At 40.9% G+C, this 19610-nt stretch overlaps 1 protein-coding gene and 1 pseudogene across 3 annotated transcripts in view; one reads left to right on the top strand and one right to left on the bottom strand.

Moving 5' to 3' along the window:
* The window catches only part of ERC2 (ELKS/RAB6-interacting/CAST family member 2), a 991464-nt gene that overhangs the window by 707444 nt on the left and 264410 nt on the right, over nt 1–19610 (bottom strand). The window lies entirely within an intron of this gene.
* LOC102976418 (adenylate kinase 2, mitochondrial-like) lies at nt 10461–11160 on the top strand (annotated as a pseudogene).

Genomic DNA, 19610 nt, shown 5'->3' with positions numbered 1-19610 from the left:
AAAACTCTGTTTTAGATTTGTACACCCATGTTCATAGCAGCATTATCAGAATAGCCAAAAGGTGGAAGCAACTGAAGTGTCCATCAACAGATGGATGAATAATCAAATGTGGTGTATACATACAATGTATTACTCAGCTTTAAAAGGAAGGAAATGCTAACACCTGCTACAACATGGATAAAAGTCAAGGACGTTATGCTTAGTGAAATAAAGCAGTCACAAAAAGACAAATACTGTATGATTGATATGAGGCATCTAGAGTAGTCAAAATCATAGAAACAGAAAGTAGAATGATTATTGCCAGGGGCTGAGAGCAGGGGGAAATGGAGAGTTGTTTAATGGGTACAGAGATTCGATTTTGCAAAATGAAAAAGTTCTCAAGATTGGTCGCATAACAGTGTGAATATACTTAACACTACTGAACTGTGCACTTAAGAATGGTTAAGGTAGTAAATTTTATGTTGTGCGTATTCATCACAATATAAAAAATTTTTTTAAACCATAAATATATAACAGAAACTGTTTAAGCTCCACAACCTTCACCACTTCCATTCTTCTAGAGAGAAACCATCATCTAAATTTGGTGTCTTTCTCATGCATGTTCTGTGCTTTTATTACATATGTATGTCCTCATAAATAGTAAAAACAACAGAGTACATTGTTTACTCATTTACATAAATGACAGCTGTCCATATTGCACAAAGCTTTTGCATTTTGGTTTTTACCTCAATATTTATGTTTTTAGAATTTATGTGTGGAAATAAGTGTTCTCTATTCTTTTTTTCTATTACAAACAATTTTGTAGTAAACCTCCTAGTATTTTTGGTACCTTTACTCGTTCTTTTTTTTTGTTTGTTTGTTTGTTTTTTTGCAGTACGCGGGCCTCTCACTGCTGTGGCCTCTCCCGCTGCAGAGCACAGGCTCCGGACGCGCAGTCTCAGAGGCCATGGCTCACGGGCCTAGCCGCTCCGCGGCATGCGGGATCCTCCCAGTCTGGGGCACGAATCCGCGTCCCCTGCATCGGCAGGCGGGCCCTCAACCACTGCGCCACCAGGGAAGCCCTGGTACCTTTACTCTTAAGTGCCCAATAATTCTGTTCTTTATGAAACATTCTGTTTCTTCTGCTTGAAATACTCCTCTACCCTTTTCATCTCTTGTATCTGTAGGGGTCAGCAAACTATAGCCCACCATCAGTTCTGGTAAATAAAGTTTTATTGAAACACTACTATATCCATTCACTTACATATCGTCTATGGTTGCTTTCATTTCATTTCATGGCAGAGTTGAGTAGTTATAACAGAGACAATATGGCCTCATAAAGCAAGAAATATTTACTACCTGGCCTCTTACATAAAGTTTGTCAACCCCTGGTCTAGAATATCTTCAATAATCAATCTAGCCATATCCTTGTGTGGTAATTTAAAATATGTCCACAAATTTTGTATATTCCCTTTATAAGGTGAAGCCTAAATATATTCCCCTTGGCTGTGGACTGGACTTAATAACTCAGTTCTAACAAAGAGAATATAGTAGAAGTAACATGTGTGACTTCTGAGGCTTGGTCATAAAAGACATTATGGCATCCTTCTTGCTCACGTTCTTGGACCACCTGTTCTGGGAGAAGCCAGCTGCCGCATCATGAGGACATTCAAGCTCTAAAGAGAGGCCCATATGACATGAAACTGAGGCCTCCTGCCAACAGTCATGTGAATAAGCCATTGTAGAAGTGGACTGTCCAGCCTCGGTGAAGCCTTCAGATGCCTGTGGCCCTACCCAACAGCTTGACTGCAACCTCTTGAGGTACTCTGGGCCAGAACCACTGAGCTAAGTGACTCCCGTATTCCAGACCCACAGAATCTATGAGATAATAAGTATTTGCTGTATTAAGACACTGTTTGGGGTAACTTATTTTAAAGCCGTAGATTACAAATATGTCACAGAAGAGCCATTACCTGACCCTCCAGACTAGTCTACATCCTCCTCCACCCTCATTTAGACTTTCATAGCACTGTGTACCTTTTCTTCGTATCATTGGATATGGCTGCAATTAATAGCTTCATGTCTGTATTCACCACTGAGTGGTAAATTCCATGAGCATAGGGACCCTGTATGTCCATTATACTCCCAGTAACTAACATAGTGCCTGCCAAGAGTAAGTGCTCAATTAATATAGACACGTTGAATGAAACAGTACAATTGACATTATACTTATAAGCCTGGTGGTTCTAGAATACCTTTGTACCAAAAGGAGTCTGATGTGAAGGATGATAATAGCTAATAGATACTTATACACTGCTATGTGCTAAGCACTCTCCTAAGCACTTTATAAATAGTAACTTGTTTAATCATCACAATAACCTCCTTAGGTAGGTACTATTATTATCACCATTTTTCACACCAAGAAATGGAAGCATAGAGAAGTTAATAACTTGCCCAGTCTACTGAACTGCACTGCTGGGATTTATGCCAGGAAGTCTGGTTCCAGGGTCTCTGCTTCTAACAACCATGCTTACTGCCCATGTTTCACCACTTGGCTTTGATTTGATATTTAAAGGTGACACCTTTATCTCCACTGGCTTCTTTCATTGTAGCCATCCGTAATTTTCCTTTGATTCAGTCTTCCATTTCTCAATCTTTTCTTGAGTACTTGAAAATATACAGAAACTTACTCTCAATAACAGTTGTCTGGTACTGATATCCATATTAGATATTAAAACAAATGGCAAACATGGTTAGGCACACAGAAGTGGATAAAAAAGTTGCTTTCAAATATTAACATCATTCTCAATGTTTGACAGATCAAGTACTAAAAAATAACTACGTAAAAGATTTAAGTGATATAATTAGTAAGACTGAATTAATAGACAATTCTATTTTGGATCCTATAGATTTTCATTTCAAGATTCCACGGAATATTTAAACAGATTGATCACATACCACACCAGCAAGAAAAATCTCAAATGGATTCCAAAAGGCAGCAGTGATATAGGACACATTGTTTGCCCACATAATAAAACAATAACAAAAGTTAAAAATGAAACCTCACTATTTGGAAAGCTCTTAAAAGTTTTAAAATTCATCCACTACAGTTAAACGGATCCTGTCCACTCCATCTACTAGGTGTGTGACCTTAGGCAAGTTCCTGAATGTTTTCTGATCCTCAGGATGGGGAAGTTGAGCTGAGGTAAGCATGTGTAGTGCTTGGCTGGGCTGGCACTCAGCACGCTCTCAATCACTGAAACTCATCCTTATTTTTCTTGTTGCCCCTAAATGGTTATTAGTATTCCTGAAAGTGTATTAGAGAATGCAGCCTGGCAGAATGCCTTCCCTGCCACTTGTTCTGTGATCTGATACTGGCTATCGTCACCACTGGGTCTGCCTGAATAATTCAAGAAATACTGAAGGACCACTATGTGCCAGGTAAAACACAGAAAATACCTGCCTTACACTCCAGTGCAAGCATTCTCAGTGCAAGTGATATCGTGCCTAGAGGTTTCGGGAGACGGTGAGTTGCACACTGCTGTTGGAGTGGGGAGAGTGATGAAGAGGGTGCTGGGAGATGAGGCCCAAGAGATCAGGGCTAGGAAGAGGACAGGCTGTGTAAGGCCATTTAGGTCCTCATGAAGATCCTGGTCTTACACAGAAGACTGCAAATTCCAGAGAGATGGGAAAGCAGTTTCCATGGAAATATGTAAAAATGATATAAGCTTACTGTTTTTTTAATTGGGCTAGAGTTATTTTACAATGTTGTGTTAGTTTCTACTGTACAGCAAAGTAAACTTACTGTTAAATTATTTTTTTAGTCTTCACAAAAAATGGGTATTTGGGAAGACCATACCATCTGAATCTCTGCACATACACAATTCCCTTAATTTGTTTTGATATATAACTGACTTTCTGATAAATCTGCATTAAAGATTGTTTGACAAATTTATCTTACTCCTTTGGACACTATGATCCTGGGAACAATAGAAATTAACGGAATGAAATGCCAGCTTTCAAATATTTGGCCAGTGGTGTTAGCGATGTCCAAAGTTTTTGGGGATAAAGTTTGTCCCAAATAAACTAAAAAATAAAGTTGAGTTATTTAATTCAATAATTACTAAGGACCTAATACATGATAAACAATACAGAGATATCAAAGATAAACGTAACAGGGAGGGGCAAGATAGAGGTAGGGTGTTAAGAAGTACAAACTACAGGGCTTCCCTGGTGGCGCAGTGGTTGCGCGTCCGCCTGCCGATGCAGGGGAACCGGGTTCGCGCCCCGGTCTGGGAGGATCCCACGTGCCGCGGAGCGGCTGGGCCCGTGAGTCATGGCCGCTGAGCCTGCGCGTCCGGAGCCTGTGCTCCGCAACGGGAGAGGCCACAACAGTGAGAGGCCCGCATACCAAAAAAAAAAAAAAGTACACACTACAAAGAAAAAAATAAATAAGCTACAAGGATATATTGTGCAGCACAAGGAGTATAGCCTCTTTTTATAATAACTATAAATGGAGTATGACCTTTAAAAATTGTGAATCACTATGTTGCATACACACAACTTATATGATATTGTAAATCAACTACACCTCAATAAAATAAAATTTTAAAAATTTTTCTTAAAAATAATTTAAAATAAGATAGATGTAACACAGTGACTATGTAACATATCAGGTCTCAAGGAACTTGACTGTCTAGTGGAAGAGGGAATACATAACTAGATTACCAGACCCCAATAACAGCAGCCACCATTTACAGAATGCTTACCATATGCCAAGCTCCATGCCGCCCATCTAGCTCCTGGGTGAATCTGCATAACACCCTTATAGGTAGGAGTTACCACCCCCATGACAAAGCTGCAAACACTCAAACTCAGAGAGTTAAATAATACGCCCAAGATCACAGAACTAGTAAACTTGAGAGTGTGACCAAGGTATCTGACTCTTAAACTCACACCCTTAATTACTAACATAACACCTGGTTTAGAGTGCTATTTGTGTTTCCTTCATGCTCTGCAAATGTCTAGGGTTTTAACAGCTAACTGAACCTGACTTCTGGTTTGTTTTTCAGTCCCCTGTTAGGCCCTCACCAGTTTTGAACAATATGCTAATAGGAGAGAATGAGAGGTAAGCATCCAGGCCTGATGAGGGAAGGACTATGGAAAGCTTCATGGAAAAGTACAGGTGGGTGGTTAGTCTTTAACCATTTTTGGACTCTAACAGAAATCTATCAGAGGACTCTTTCTGAGCTGAAATACTTCTCCTTGAACCTTATATACAATGGCCTTTGTTCTACTCATTTGGGAACATGAAGAAAACAGGATCCATCTCTCCCATGACGAGAGCTTCTTTGTCCAAAGTCTTTCTTACTAAGCAGCCATTATTCTATATACACTATGTCTTATATGGCACAATGTTGGGTGCTCTCAGCGGCATCCTGGTCATTCACCTCTACCCGTGTACCGGATCTCATCTGATCTTGGAAGTTAAGCAATGGGAGACCGCCTGAGAAAAACGGATGCGATAGTTTTTTAGCGTGGAACCGAGAGCCACAGAGGATTATTTCCAGGCCTTGAAACCTAGTGAAGTTTGCCTTGCTGGATTTTGAAATTGCCTTGGACCTAGTAGCTCCCTTTTACCTTCCATTTCTCCCTTGTTTAACCTGGAATGTCTGTAACTTATCCTATGCCTGACCTATCATTGTCTATTGGAAGCAGATAAATTGTTTTAGTTTCATAGGTCCCCTGATGGAGAGGAATCGTGCCTCAGGAGTTGTACATAGTAGATTATACCAACAGCCTCATCCGTACATAATTTTAGATGACTTAGATGATGGGAATTTTGAACTGATGAGATTTGAGGACTCTGAGTTGATGTTGTAATGGGATGAGACCTTTGAGACTTTGGGATGGGGCAAATGTATTTTTTATTTGGGAGGGATGTGAATCTGTAGGGGGCAGAGGGCAAACTACAGTCAGCAGAATAACACCCACTAACAAAGATGTCCACTCATTTTCAAAACCTGTGAATACACTATATTACATGGCAAAAGGGGCTTTCCAGATGTAATTAAGGTTATAGATATTAAGATAGGAAGATTATCCTGGATAATCTGGGTGGGCCCAATCTAATCACATGAGCCCTTTCAAAGCTCAGAACTTACTCTGACTGAGGCAGAAGACAGAAGTAGCAGATGGGGAAGCCAGAGAGACAGCTAAGCATGAGAAAGTTGAGAAAGTTTCGATGCACCACTGTTGGTTCTCAGATATAGGTACCATGTGAAAGGACCAGAAGGGGCCTCCAAGGAATGAGGATGGTCCCCAGTTAATAACCAACAAGGAAATGGGGACCTTGGTTCTACAAACACAAGGAACTAGATTTGACCAACAACCTAAACAAGCTTGGAAGCACATTGATCTCAAGAACCTCTAGAAAGGAGCACACTTAGGTTTTGGTCTCATGAGAGTCAAAGCAAAAAACCCAATTGAGCCACGATGTACCAGAACTGCTGATCTATGAGCTAATAAATTTGTGTTGTGCCAAATGTGTGCTAATTTGTTATGGCAGCAATAGAAACTAATATAGTGTGGTTAATCTTGTACTAACCTTTGGAATCCCCTATTAGACAGTTCCTTCCACACTGAGGTGGCATACATGGCTCTGAAGCTTCTATATACAGACATTTCTTCTACTCTTTCAAGGAGAAAAGAACAAATCAGGTTCCTCTTCCATGGTGACAGGTTCTTATCCCATGATGACAGCTTCCCAGTCCAAAGTCTTTCTTACTAAAGAGTCCTATTCTACCCACTGTTTCTTATATGACACAGTGTCAGGTGATCTCAGCAGTACCCAGGTCATTTACCTTAGTCCATTTCTATATCTTAGGTCAGATTCCTAAGAGGTATAGTCTGAGACAGGGACTTTTATGTAAGTGATTTCTTAAGGGAGAGTTCATAGGGGAACCCATAAGAGAGGGAGGAAACCCATATGAAGTACAGAAGAAAGCTGAGCAAGGATTTTGTTGTACAGGAAGTCTAGCCTGATCCAGGCCAAGATGGTAGAGGAGGAAAACCCTGAACTCACCTCTTCCCATGAACACACCAAAATTACAACTACTTACAGAGCAAGTGTCTATGAGAACCACCTGAAGACTAGAAGAAAAGATGTTCCATAACTAAATATATATATAAAGAGGGTAGCACAATGAAACAAGTAGGAGGGGCAGAGACATGGTTAGTCAGGACCCACAACCCCAGGGAGGCAACCGACAAATGGGAAAAATATCACAATGCTAGAGGACCTCCCGAAGGAACAAGGTGTCCAAACCCCACACTGGGCTCCTACACTGGGAAGACAAACCCTCAGAATGTTTGCCTTCATAAACCAGTGGGGCTTATGTTTGGGAGGGATGGAGGGTTATGGAAAACAGACTCAGCTCTCAGAGGGCATGAGCAAAATCTCACACACTTCAAGTCCCAGCACAGAAGCAGTAGTCTGGAATCCTCCCTCTAGCCTATTAGCATTGGGGTCTTAACCAGCCACCAGTAAGCTGGCACCAGCTCTATGACCCACAAGCTGTGCACATAGACACACCAGGACCTGGCCTCACCCACTAGCGGGCCAGCATCAGCACCAGGCCCCCCAGGTTTCACACCCAACCATGTGGGGGCCCGCTCCACCCACCAGAAGTCTGGCACCAACACCAGGCTCCAAAGGCCATGCAACCAATGGCACAGAAAGACTAATGGATGAACACAGTGAGAATGTCAATAGAGTTTAAAGATATGAAGAAGAACCAAACAGAGCTGACAAATACAATAAATGAAATTTTAAAATATACTAGACAAGGGCTTCCCCGGTGGCACAGTGGTTAACAATCCGCCTGCCAATGCAGGGGACACAGATTCAAGCCCTGCTCTGGGAAGATCCCACATGCCGCGGAGCAACTAAGCCCATGAGCCACAACTACTGAGCCTGCTCTCTAGAGCCCGCGAGCCACAACTACTGAGCCCATGTGCCACAACTACTGAAGCCTGTGTACCTAAAGCCCATGCTCCACAACAAGTGAAGCCACTGCAATGAAAAGCCTGTGCACCACAACGAAAAGTAGCCCCCGCCCACCTCAACCAGAGAAAAGCCCTCGCACAGCAACGAAGACCCAATGCAGCCAAAAATAAAATAAAAATAAAATAAAATATACTAGATGAAATCAACAGTAGATTAAATGATACAGAGGAATGGATCAGCAACCTGCAAGACAAAGTAGTGGAAATCACCCAAGCCGAACAGAAAAAAGAAATCAAAGAAATGATAGTTTGAGACAATATCAAGCATACTAACATTAGCCTTGTAGGGGTCCCAGAAGGAGAAGAGTTAAGAGGAAGGGGCAGAGAAATTATTTGAAGAAATAATAGCTGAAAACTTCCCCAACCTGGGAAAGGAAACACATCCAAGTCCAGGAAGCAGAGACTGTCCCAAACAAGATGAGCCCAAAGAGGGCCACATCAAGGCATAGCGTATTTAAAATGGCAAAAATTAAAGTGAGAATCTTAAAAGCAGCAAGAGAAAAGCAATTAGTTATATACAAGGGAACTCCCATAAGACTATCACCTGATGTTTCAAGAGAAGCTTTGCAGATCAGAAGGGAGTGGCACAATATATCCAAAGTGATGAAAGGAAAAACCCTACAACCAAGAACACACTACTTGGCAAGGTTATCATTCAGATTTGTAGAAGAGATAAAAGGTTTTACAGATAAGCAAAACCTAAGAGTTTAGCACCACTAAACCAACTTTACAAGAAACGTTAAGTGGACTTCTTTAAGTGGAAAAGAAAAGGCTACAATTAGAAATATAAAAATTATGAAAGAAAAAATCTCACTGGTAAAAGCATACATAAAGGTAGTAGATCAACCACTTATAAAGCTAGTAGGAAAGCAAAAAGACAAAAGTAGCAAAAAATATCTATATCCACAATTAGTAGTTAAGTGATACACAAAATAAAAAGATATAAAATATGATGTCAGAAACATTAAATGTGGTTGGGAGGAACACAGGGTTGTTGGAATGCATTCAAACTAAAGAGATCATCAACTTAAAATAACCCCATATAGATAAATTGTTTTATATGAACCTCATGGTGACCACAAACCAAAAAACTATAATAGAAACACACACAGAAAGAGAAAGGAATCCAAACACTTAAGACAGTCATCAAACCACAAGGGAAGAGAGAAAAATAAGTGTAAGAAAACTAAAAAGAATACAAAAACAACTAGAGAACAATCAACAAAATGGCAATAAGTACGTACCTATCAAGAATTACTTTAAATTGCAGATGGACTAAATTTGCCAATCAAAAGACAGAGTGGCTGAATGGATAAAAACAAGACCCATCTATATGCTGCCTACAAGGGACTCACTTCAGAGCTAAATACACACAGAGACTGAAAGTGAGAGGATGGAAAAAAGTATTCCATGCAAATGTAAACAAAAGGAAAGCTGGGGTAGCTATACTTACATCAGACAAAACAGACTTTAAAGCAAATATTGTAACAAGAGACAAAGAAGGGCATTACATAATGATAAAAGGATCAATCCAACAAGAAGATACACCAATTGTAAATATATATGCACTGAACATAGGAGCACCTGAATACATAAAGCAAATATTGACAGAGATAAAGAGAAATTGATGGTAACACAATAATTAGTAGGGAACTTTAACTCCCTACTTACATCAATGGACAGATCATCCAGACAATCAATAAGAAAACACTGATCTTAAACGATACAGCAGATGGAATTAACAGACACATAAAGAACATTTCATCCAAAAACAGCAGAAAAACATTCTTTTCAAGTGCACATGGAACATTCTCCAGGATAGATCACAGGCTAAGCCACAAAACAAATCTCAATGAATTTAAAAAGACTGAAATCATATCAAGCATGTTTCCTGACCACAATGGTATAAGATTAGAAATCAACTACAAGGAAAAAACTGCAAAAAACACAAACACAAAACACTATGCTACTAAACAACCAGTGTGTCCTGAAGCAATCAAAGAGGAAATCAAAAACTACCTGTAGATAAATGGAAATGAAAACACAATGATCCAAAATGAATGGGTTGCAAAAGCAAATCTAAGAGGGAAATTTATAACAATACAGACCTACCTCAGGAAACAAGAAAAATTTCATATAAACAATCTAAACTTATGCCTAAAGGAACTAGAAAAAGAACACACAACACCCAAAGTTAGTAGAAGGAAGGAAATAATAAAGATCAGAGCAGAAGCAAATGAAAGAGACTAAGAAAAAAATAGAAAAAAAATCAATAAAAGTAAGAATTAGTTCTTAGAAAACATAAAATTGATAAAAATTGATAAACCTTTAGCCAGACTCATCAAGAAAAAAATGAAAGAGGCCCAAATAAACAAAATCAGAAATGAAAGAGAGAGTGAGAGGCTTCGGCAGCCATGGCTCCCAACGTGCCCCCAGCCAAATGGGCCCAAGAGTGTCCTAAAGGCATCCAGTCTGTGCTGCTGGGGCCGCCCAGAGTCAGCAAGGGTACCCAGGCACCCAAATTCACTGAAAACTTCTGTCTGCCATTTGGCTACTGGAGACATTCTGAAGGCCATAGTGGCTTCTGGCTCAGAGCTGGGAAAAAAGCTGAAGGCAACTATGGATGCCAGGAAACTGGTGAGAGGTGGAATGCTCATGGAGTGCATTGAGAAGAATTTGGAGACCCCTCCATGCAAAAGTGCTTTTCTTCTAGATGGCTTCCCTTGAACTGTGAGGCAGGCAGAAATGCTTGATGACCTCATGGAAAAGAGGAAACAGAAGCTTGATTCTGTGACTGAATTCAGCATTCCAGACTCTCTGCTGATCTGGAGAATCACAGGATGACAGATTCACCCCCAGAGTGGCCATTCCTACCACAAGGAGTTCAACCTCCCAAAGGAGCCCATGAAAGATGCTATCACAGGGGAACCCTTGGTCCACCGATCAGATGATAATGAGAAGGCCTTAAAAATCTGCCTGGAGGCCTACCACACTCAGACAACCCCACTGGTTTACTACAGTAAACGGGGGATCCACTCTGCCACTGATGCATCCCAGACCCCCGATGTCATGTTTGCAAGCATCCTAGCAGCCTTCTCCAAAGCTACATCCTAGTAACAGAAGGCCAAGGCTGCACCACTGCTCATCACTCCACGGCATGATCCCTGCTCTTAGATATTGGGCAGAGGGCAGGAGTGGTCAGGGTAAGGATGGAGAGGGAGGAGTGGTGAGGGGTCAAGATGAGAATGGGAAGAGCAGCAGTGCTGTAGTGAAGCGATTTCTTTTACATGGAGTAGAAGTCTTAAAAAGTATAAGCAAAGGGAAAATTTAATTTTTTAAAACACTGACTGGAGGGTATAAATAGAAACAGGGAGAGGCAGTATTATTTCTAAGGAATCACGTTTTCATTTACTCCAGACTGGTAACAGTAATTTTTAAAGCCAGTGCCCTAAGACCTCAGCTTTTATCAGAACCTCATGCCAGCCCAGGAATGCAGGAAATCACACTGCTGTCCTGTCTGCCCTGTAGCTTGGAATAGGGCAGGAGTTACCTACTAACCCTGGTTCCCCATAGGATGAGATCAAAAAGTCATCTCCCCATTTGAAAGAGATATGGAGTGTGTACATGGGAGCAGTGGCTCAGCACATCAGGTTTACTGGAATCATGGGGCAGGTGGGGCAGGCTGGTCTCACTCGCCTCCCAACTTATCTCTGATTTACCAGCCCACCTGCTCTCGTGCGTAAGCTCTTGGCGGCCACCCAGTATATGACACATTCCTACACTCTTGCCTTCCTCCATCCATGTCTTGTGAAAGAACCCTTTTTAATAAATGAGCAAGTGTCCTAAGCAACATTATCCAAAGACTGTCCTTTCCATCCTCAAATCCTGTGACTGGGATCACTCAACAGCACTGTGATGTATTATTTTCAATGAGGTGCCTTTCTTAGCTGTCCAAATGATGCCTTGTTTGGCCCCTAAATCAATAAAGTATGTTAAAAGTTTGTAAAAAAAAAAAAAAAAAGGAAGTAGGGAAGGGAGGGAGGGAGGGAGCGAAGGAGGAATGAAAGAGAAGTTACAACCGACACCACAGAAATCCAAAGGATTAAGAGACTACTATGAACAATCATATGCCAATAAAATGGATAACATAGAAGAAGTGGATAAATTCCTAGGAACATACAATCTCCAAAGATGGCATCAGGAAGAAAAAATGAACAGACAGATTACCAGTAATGAAACTGAATCAGTTACTTCTAAAAAAACTCCCAAGAAACAAAAGTCGGGACAAGACAGCTTCACAGGTGAATTCTACCAAGCAATTAAAAGTGAGCTGACACCTATCCTAGTCAGACTATTCCAAAATATTAAAGAGGAAGGAATGCTTCTGAACTCATTCTACAAGGCCAGCATCACTGTGACACCAAATACAGACAAAGATTTTCACAAAAAAAGAAAATTATACGCCAATATCATTGATGAACATAGATGCAAAAATCCTCAATGAAATATTAGCAAACAGAATTCAGCAGTACATTAAAAGGATCATATACCATAATCAAGAGGGATTTATCCCAGGGATGCAACAATGGTTTAATATCCTCAAATTAATCAATGTGATATACCACATTAACAAACTGAAGACTAAAAATTATATGATCATCTCAATAGATGCAGAAAAAACTTATGACAAAATTCAACATCTATTTATTGTAACAACTCTCAACAAAGTGGGTATAGAGGGAACATATCTCAATGTAAGAAAGTCTATATAAGACAAACCCACAGCCAACATCATACTCAACAGAGAAAAGCTGAAAGCATTCCCTTTAAGTGAGGAACAAGACAAGGATGCCCACTCTTGCCACTTTTATTCAACAGAGTATCAGGAGTCTTAGTTAAGCAAGACCCAAAGTACTGAAAATCCTAGCCACAGGAATCAGAAAAAGAAAGAAAAGGAACCCAAATTACAAAGAAAGAAGTAAAACTGTCACTGTTTGCAGATGACATGATAATATATACAGAAAATCTTAAATCCAAAAAACTATGAGAACTAATAAATAAATTCAGTAAAATTGCAGGATATAAAATATATAGAAATCTGTTGCATTTGTATTCATTAACAAACTATCAGAAAGAAAAAGTAATAAAACAACCTCGCTTACAATTGCATCAAAAAGAATAAAATACCTAGGAATAAACCTATAAAAGGAGGTAAAAGATTTGTCCTTAGAAGACTGTAAGACAGGGATGAAAGAAATTGATTATGACACAAGCAGATGGAAAGATATGCCACACTCATGGACTGTACTGAATATTGTTAAAATGACCATACTATTCAAGGCAATCTACAGATTCAGTGCAATCCCTATCAGAATTCCAATGCATTTTTCAAAGAACTAGAACAAATAATCCTAAAATTTATATGGAAGCACAAAACACCCTGAAGAGCCAAAGCAATCTTGAGAAAGAAGAACAAAGTTAGAAGTATCACGCTCCCTAATTGCAAACTACACTGACAAAGCTACAGTTATCAAAACAGTATTATACTGATACAAGAACAGATATGTAAATCAATGGAACACAATAGAGAGTGCAGAAATAAACCCATGCTTATATGGTCAATTAATTTATGACAAAGGAAGCAAAAATATACAATGGGGAAAAGACAGCCTTGTAAATGATGTGGGGAAAACTGGACAGCTACATGCAAACTAATCAAACTGGACTACTTTCTCACAGCATATACAAAAGTAAACTCAAAACGGATTAAAGGCTTAAATGTAAGACCTGATATCATAAAACTCCAAGAAGAAAATATAGGCAGTACACTATTTGACATCTATCTTAGCAATATATTTTTGTTTTTTTGCTTTGTCTCCTCAGACAAGGAACACAAAAACAAAAATAAGGGCTCCCCTGGTGGCACAGTGGTTGAGAGTCCACCTGCCAATGCAGGGGACACGGGTTCGTGCCCCGGTCCAGGAAGATCCCACATGCGCGGAGCGGCTAGGCCTGTGAGCCACGGCCGCTAAGCCTGCCTATCCGGAGCCTGTGCTCCGCAACGGGAGAGGCCACAACAGTGAGAGGCCCACGTACTGGAAAAAAAAAAAAAAAAAAAAAAAAAAGCAAATGGGACTACATTAAACTAAATGCTTCTGCACAGCAAAGGACACTACCAAGAGAACATAAACGGGACCTCCCTGGTGGCCCAGTGGGTAAAACCCTATGCTCCCAATGCAGGGGGACCGGGTTTGATCCCTGTTTGGGGAACTAAGAGTTCACATGCATGCTGCAACTAAGAGTCTGCACGCCTCAACTAAGAAGCCCACATGCCGCAATTAAAAAGCCGGCATGCAGGGGGTTCCAAGATAGCAGAGGAGTAGGAGGACGGATGCATCAGGAATACATCTAAAGATGCAACTGGCTAAACACTAGCAGAAGACCCTGGACACCAGAAAGGACTATAATGATCCCCGCATAACTGGGTAGGACAAAAGAAAGAAGGGAGAAGGAGGAGGAGAGGAAGAGGGACAGGACCTGCACCCTGGGGGATGGAGGGGAGAAATGCAGCAGGGGAGAGATTCCCACATCCCGGGAAGCCCCCTCACCAACGGCAAAATAGGGTGGGACAGAAGGGAAATATTTGAGGCTGTCAGAGGAGGCTGAAGCAACCGATCTGTGAAACACAGGACAGAGTGAAAACTACAAAGACGGTCCATACCACAGTCCTGCGTGCCCCAGGCAGGGACATGTGTCCACCAGTGCACACAGGGGCTGGGAGCTGGTGCATGGTGATTAGAGAGCAAACCCGGGGAGAGGACTGCTGTTGGCTGTGGGGAGATGGCCTGAGGGGACGGGAGGGAGGAAATCCACAACAGGGGATGCCTATAAGGAAAACCAGACTGCGACAGAAGCAGGGCACTACTACTGAGTCACACGGAGCCACCACTGTAGCCTCTGTCTCCCCACAAACCGGCACCTGCAGCCAGGTAATAAAAAAAAGTCCTACCAGGCTGACCCTCACGCGCCAGCCACCAGGTGCTAAAAGAAACCCGGCCAGGGCTGGCGCTCGCACACCTACCACTGGGCACTAGAAAAAGCCTAGCCAGGGCTGGCCTTCAGCGACTTCCACCAGGCACTAGAAAAGGCTCCCACTAGGGCCATATCTCTTGAGCCCATGGCCGCTGGCTTCCTTGCACACCTGGCATCACCAGGGCTCCCATGATCCAAGGAGCCATACCACCTCCACGCCCTGTCCTCACCAGGGCAGACCCAAGTGCTCCAGGGCAGCCTTGGTAGCAGACTCCTGTGGGTGGCCCACATGCAGAGGTGGGGATAAAACCACAGACGAGCCCCAGGGGTGGGGCGACTAATGAAGAGGAGTGAAAATCTTTCCATCAGTTGCACAACCTGCAGGTTAAATCCCCGTGATCAGCTAGGTAGACCCTGCGTCTACGGAATATCTGAGTGGACAACGAGTGTTCCCACAAATGAAAACAGTCTGGCTCTGGCAGCTGTGGACTTTGGGGGCAAGCACATGTGGGAACAGGGCCAGATCAGAGTCTAAGTTCTCCCCACAAGGCCCACAGCAGATCCAGAGACCAGCCTAGGCACTGGAGGGCCTCCTGGGGAGGCAGAGGTGGGCTGTGGCTCACAGCGGGGGCAAGGACACTGACAGCTGAGACCCCAGGAAAACATTATTACTACTATTATTTTTATCATGTTTTGATTTGTTCTGCTGTTGGTTCTGTTTTGGGGTTTGTTTTTTTTTTAATTTTTATTTTTATGTAGTCCTTGGGGATTTTTTAAACATATTTTTTATCTTTTTATATATTTCTATTTTTACTTTGCTTTTCTGTTCTGTTTCTTTCTTTTTTTAATATATTTTTAATCTTTTATATTTCTATTTTTACTTTGCTCTTCTGTTGTCCTGTGTTTTTTTCCCCTTTTCCTTTTAATCACTTTTGTCTGTTTCTTTTGTTTTCTTTGCTTTATTCTTCAGTTGGCACTCTGCTTTGGTTTTGTATTGTGTTTTTGTTAGTTTTGCTTTTAATTGATTTCGTTTTGGGGTTCTTTTGTCTGTGTGGTTGTTCTCTTCTTTTTTGTTTTCTTTGGTTCTATCTTTGTTTCTTTTGGGTGTGTTTCTTTGTTTCTGTTCTTCGATCTTTGATTAGCTTTTACCATTTGTCTGGGGTTTTGTCGGTCTTTTTTTTTTCTTCTTTAATCCCCTTTATTGCCATGACAAGTAGCTTGCAGGGCCTTGGCTCCCTGACCGGAAGTCAGGCCTGAGCCTCTGGGGTGGGAGCACTGAGTCCAGGATGCTGGACCACCAGAGAATTCCTGGCCCCAGGGAATATTAACAGTGAGAGCTCTCACAGAGGCCTCCATCCAAATCCAAGACCCAGTTCCACCCAACTGCTTACAGCCCCCACCACTAGACACCTCATGCCAAACAACAAGCAGGGCAGGAACACAAACCCACCCATCAGTAGACAGGCTGCCTAAAGTCATACTAAGCTCACAAAAAACCCAAAACACACTGCCTGACATGGTCCTGCCCATCAGAGGGAAAAGACTCAGCTCCACCCTCCAGAACGCAGGCACCAGTCCCTCCCACCTGGAAGCCTACACAATTCACTGGACCAACTTCACTCACTAGGGGCAGAGACCAGAAGCAAGAGGAACTACGACCTTGCAGCCTGGGGAAAGGAGGCCTCAAACACAGTAAGTTAGACAAAATGAGAAGACAGAGAAATATCTTGCAGATGAAGGAACAAGGTAAAAACCCATAAAACCAAATAAATGAAGAGGAAATACGCAATCTACCTGAAAAAGAATTCAGAGTAATGATAGTAAAGATGATCCAGAATCTCAGAAATAGAATGGAGGCACGGATGGAGAAGATGCAAGAAATGTTTAACAAGGACCTAGAAGAACTAAAGAACAATCAGTGATGAACAACACAATAAATGAAATGAAAAATACACTAGAAGAAAGCAGAATAATGGAGGCAGAAGAACGGATGAGTGAGCTGGAAGATAGAATGGTGGAAATAACTGCCGAGGAGCAGAATAAAGAAAAAAGGATGAAAAGAAATGAGGACAGACTCAGAGACCTCTGGGAGAACATTAAGTGCAGCAACATTTGAATTATAGGGGTCCCAGAAAAAGAGAAAAAGAAAGGGACTGAGAAAATAGTTGAAGAGATTACAATCATTCAGAGTAATGATAGTAAAGATGATCCAGAATCTCAGAAATAGAATGGAGGCACGGATGGAGAAGATGCAAGAAATGTTTAACAAGGACCTAGAAGAACTAAAGAACAAACAATCAGTGATGAACAACACAATAAATGAAATGAAAAATACACTAGAAGGTATCAACAGCAGAATAATGGAGGCAGAAGAACGGATGAGTGAGCTGGAAGATAGAATGGTGGAAATAACTGCCGAGGAGCAGAATAAAGAAAAAAGGATGAAAAGAAATGAGGACAGACTCAGAGACCTCTGGGAGAACATTAAGTGCAGCAACATTTGAATTATAGGGGTCCCAGAAAAAGAGAAAAAGAAAGGGACTGAGAAAATAGTTGAAGAGATTACAATCAAAAACTTCCTTAACATGGGAAAGGAAATAGTCAATCAAGTCCAGGAAGCACAGAGTCCCACACAGGATAAACCCAAGGAGAAACACACCAAGACACATATTAATCAAACTAACAAAAACTAAACACAAAGAAAAATATTAAAAGCAGCAAGGGAAAAACAACAAATAACATACAAGGGAATTCTCATAAGGTTGACAGCTGATCTTTCAGCAGAAACTCTGCAGGCCAGAAGGGAGTGTAGGATATATTTAAAGTGATAAAAGGGAAAAAACTACAACCGAGATTACTCTACCCAGCAAGGATCTCATTCAGATTTGATGGAGAAATCAAAAGCTTTTCAATCAAGCAAAAGTTAAGAGAATTCAGCACCACCAAACAACAAATGCTAAAGGAACTTCTCTAGGCAGGAAACACAAGAGAAGGAAAAGACTTACAAAAACAAACCCCAAACAATTCAGAATATGGTAATAAGAACATACATATCAGTAATTACCTTAAATGTAAATGGATTAAATGCTCCAACCAAAAGACACAGGCTTGCTGAATGGATACCAAAACAAGACCCATATATATGCTGTCTACAAGAGACCCACTTCAGAACTAGGGACACACACAGACTGAAAGTGAGGGGATGGAAAAAGATATTCCATGCAAATGGAAATCAAAAGAAATCTGGAGTAGCAATACCCATATCAGACACAATAGACTTTACAGAATGTTACGAGAGACAAGGAAGGACACTACATAATGATTAAGGCATCAATCCAAGAAGACGACATAACAATTGTAAATATTTGTTCACCTAACATAGGAGCACCTGAATACATAAGGCAAATGCTAACAAGTTACAACTGACACCACAGAAATACAAAGGATCATAAGAGACTACTATAAGCAACTATATGCCAATAAGATGGACAGCCTGGAAGAAATGGACAAATTCTTAGAGACAATAATAGTGGGGGACTTTAACACCCCACTTACACCAATGGACAGATAATGCAGACAAAAAATTAATAAGGAAACACAAGCCTTAAATGAGACATTAGACCAGATGGACTTAAATGATATTTTCAGGACATTCCATCCAAAAACAGCAGAATACACTTTCTTCTCAAGTGCACACGGAACATTCTCCAGGACAGATCCTATCTTGGGTCACAAATAAAGCCTCAGTAAATTTAAGAAAACTGAAATCGTATCAAGCATCTTTTCTGATCACAACGCTATGAGATTAGATGTCAATTACAGGGGGAAAAAACCTGTAGAAAACACAAACACATGGAGGCTAAACCATATGCTACAAGATAACCAAGAGATCACTGAAAAAATCAAAGAGGAAATCAAAAAAATACAGAAACAAATGACAACAAAAACACTATGACCCAAAACCTATGTCTCCCAAACTCATTCTACAAGGCCACCATCACCCTGATACCAAAACCAAAAATATCAAAAAAAAAGAAAACAGTGCCGGCCAATGTCACTGAAGAACATAGATGCAAAAGTCCTCAACAAAATACTAGCAAACAGAATCCAACAACACATTAAAAGGATCACACATCATGGTCAAATGGGATTTATCCCAGGGATGCAAAGATTCTTCAGTACATGTAAATCAATCAATGTGATACACCATATGAACAAACTGAAGGATTAAAACCATATGATAATCTCAGTAGATGGAAAAAGCTTTTGACAAAATTCAACACCCATCTATGATAAAAACTCTCCAGAAAGTGGGCATAGACGGAACCTACCTCAACACAATAAAGTCCATATATGACAAACCCACAGCAAACATCATTCTCAGTGGTGGAAAACTGAAACCATCTCCTCTAAGATCAGGAACAAAACAAGGATGTCCACTCTCACCACTATTATTCAACATAGTTTAGGAAGTCCTACCCATGGCAATCAGAGAAAAAAAGAAATAAAAGAAATACAAATTGGAAAAGAAG

This window comes from Physeter macrocephalus, chromosome 18 (genome assembly GCF_002837175.3).
Source record: "Physeter macrocephalus isolate SW-GA chromosome 18, ASM283717v5, whole genome shotgun sequence".
Lineage (NCBI taxonomy): Eukaryota > Metazoa > Chordata > Mammalia > Artiodactyla > Physeteridae > Physeter > Physeter macrocephalus.
This window is presented reverse-complemented; position numbering and strand designations above follow the sequence as displayed.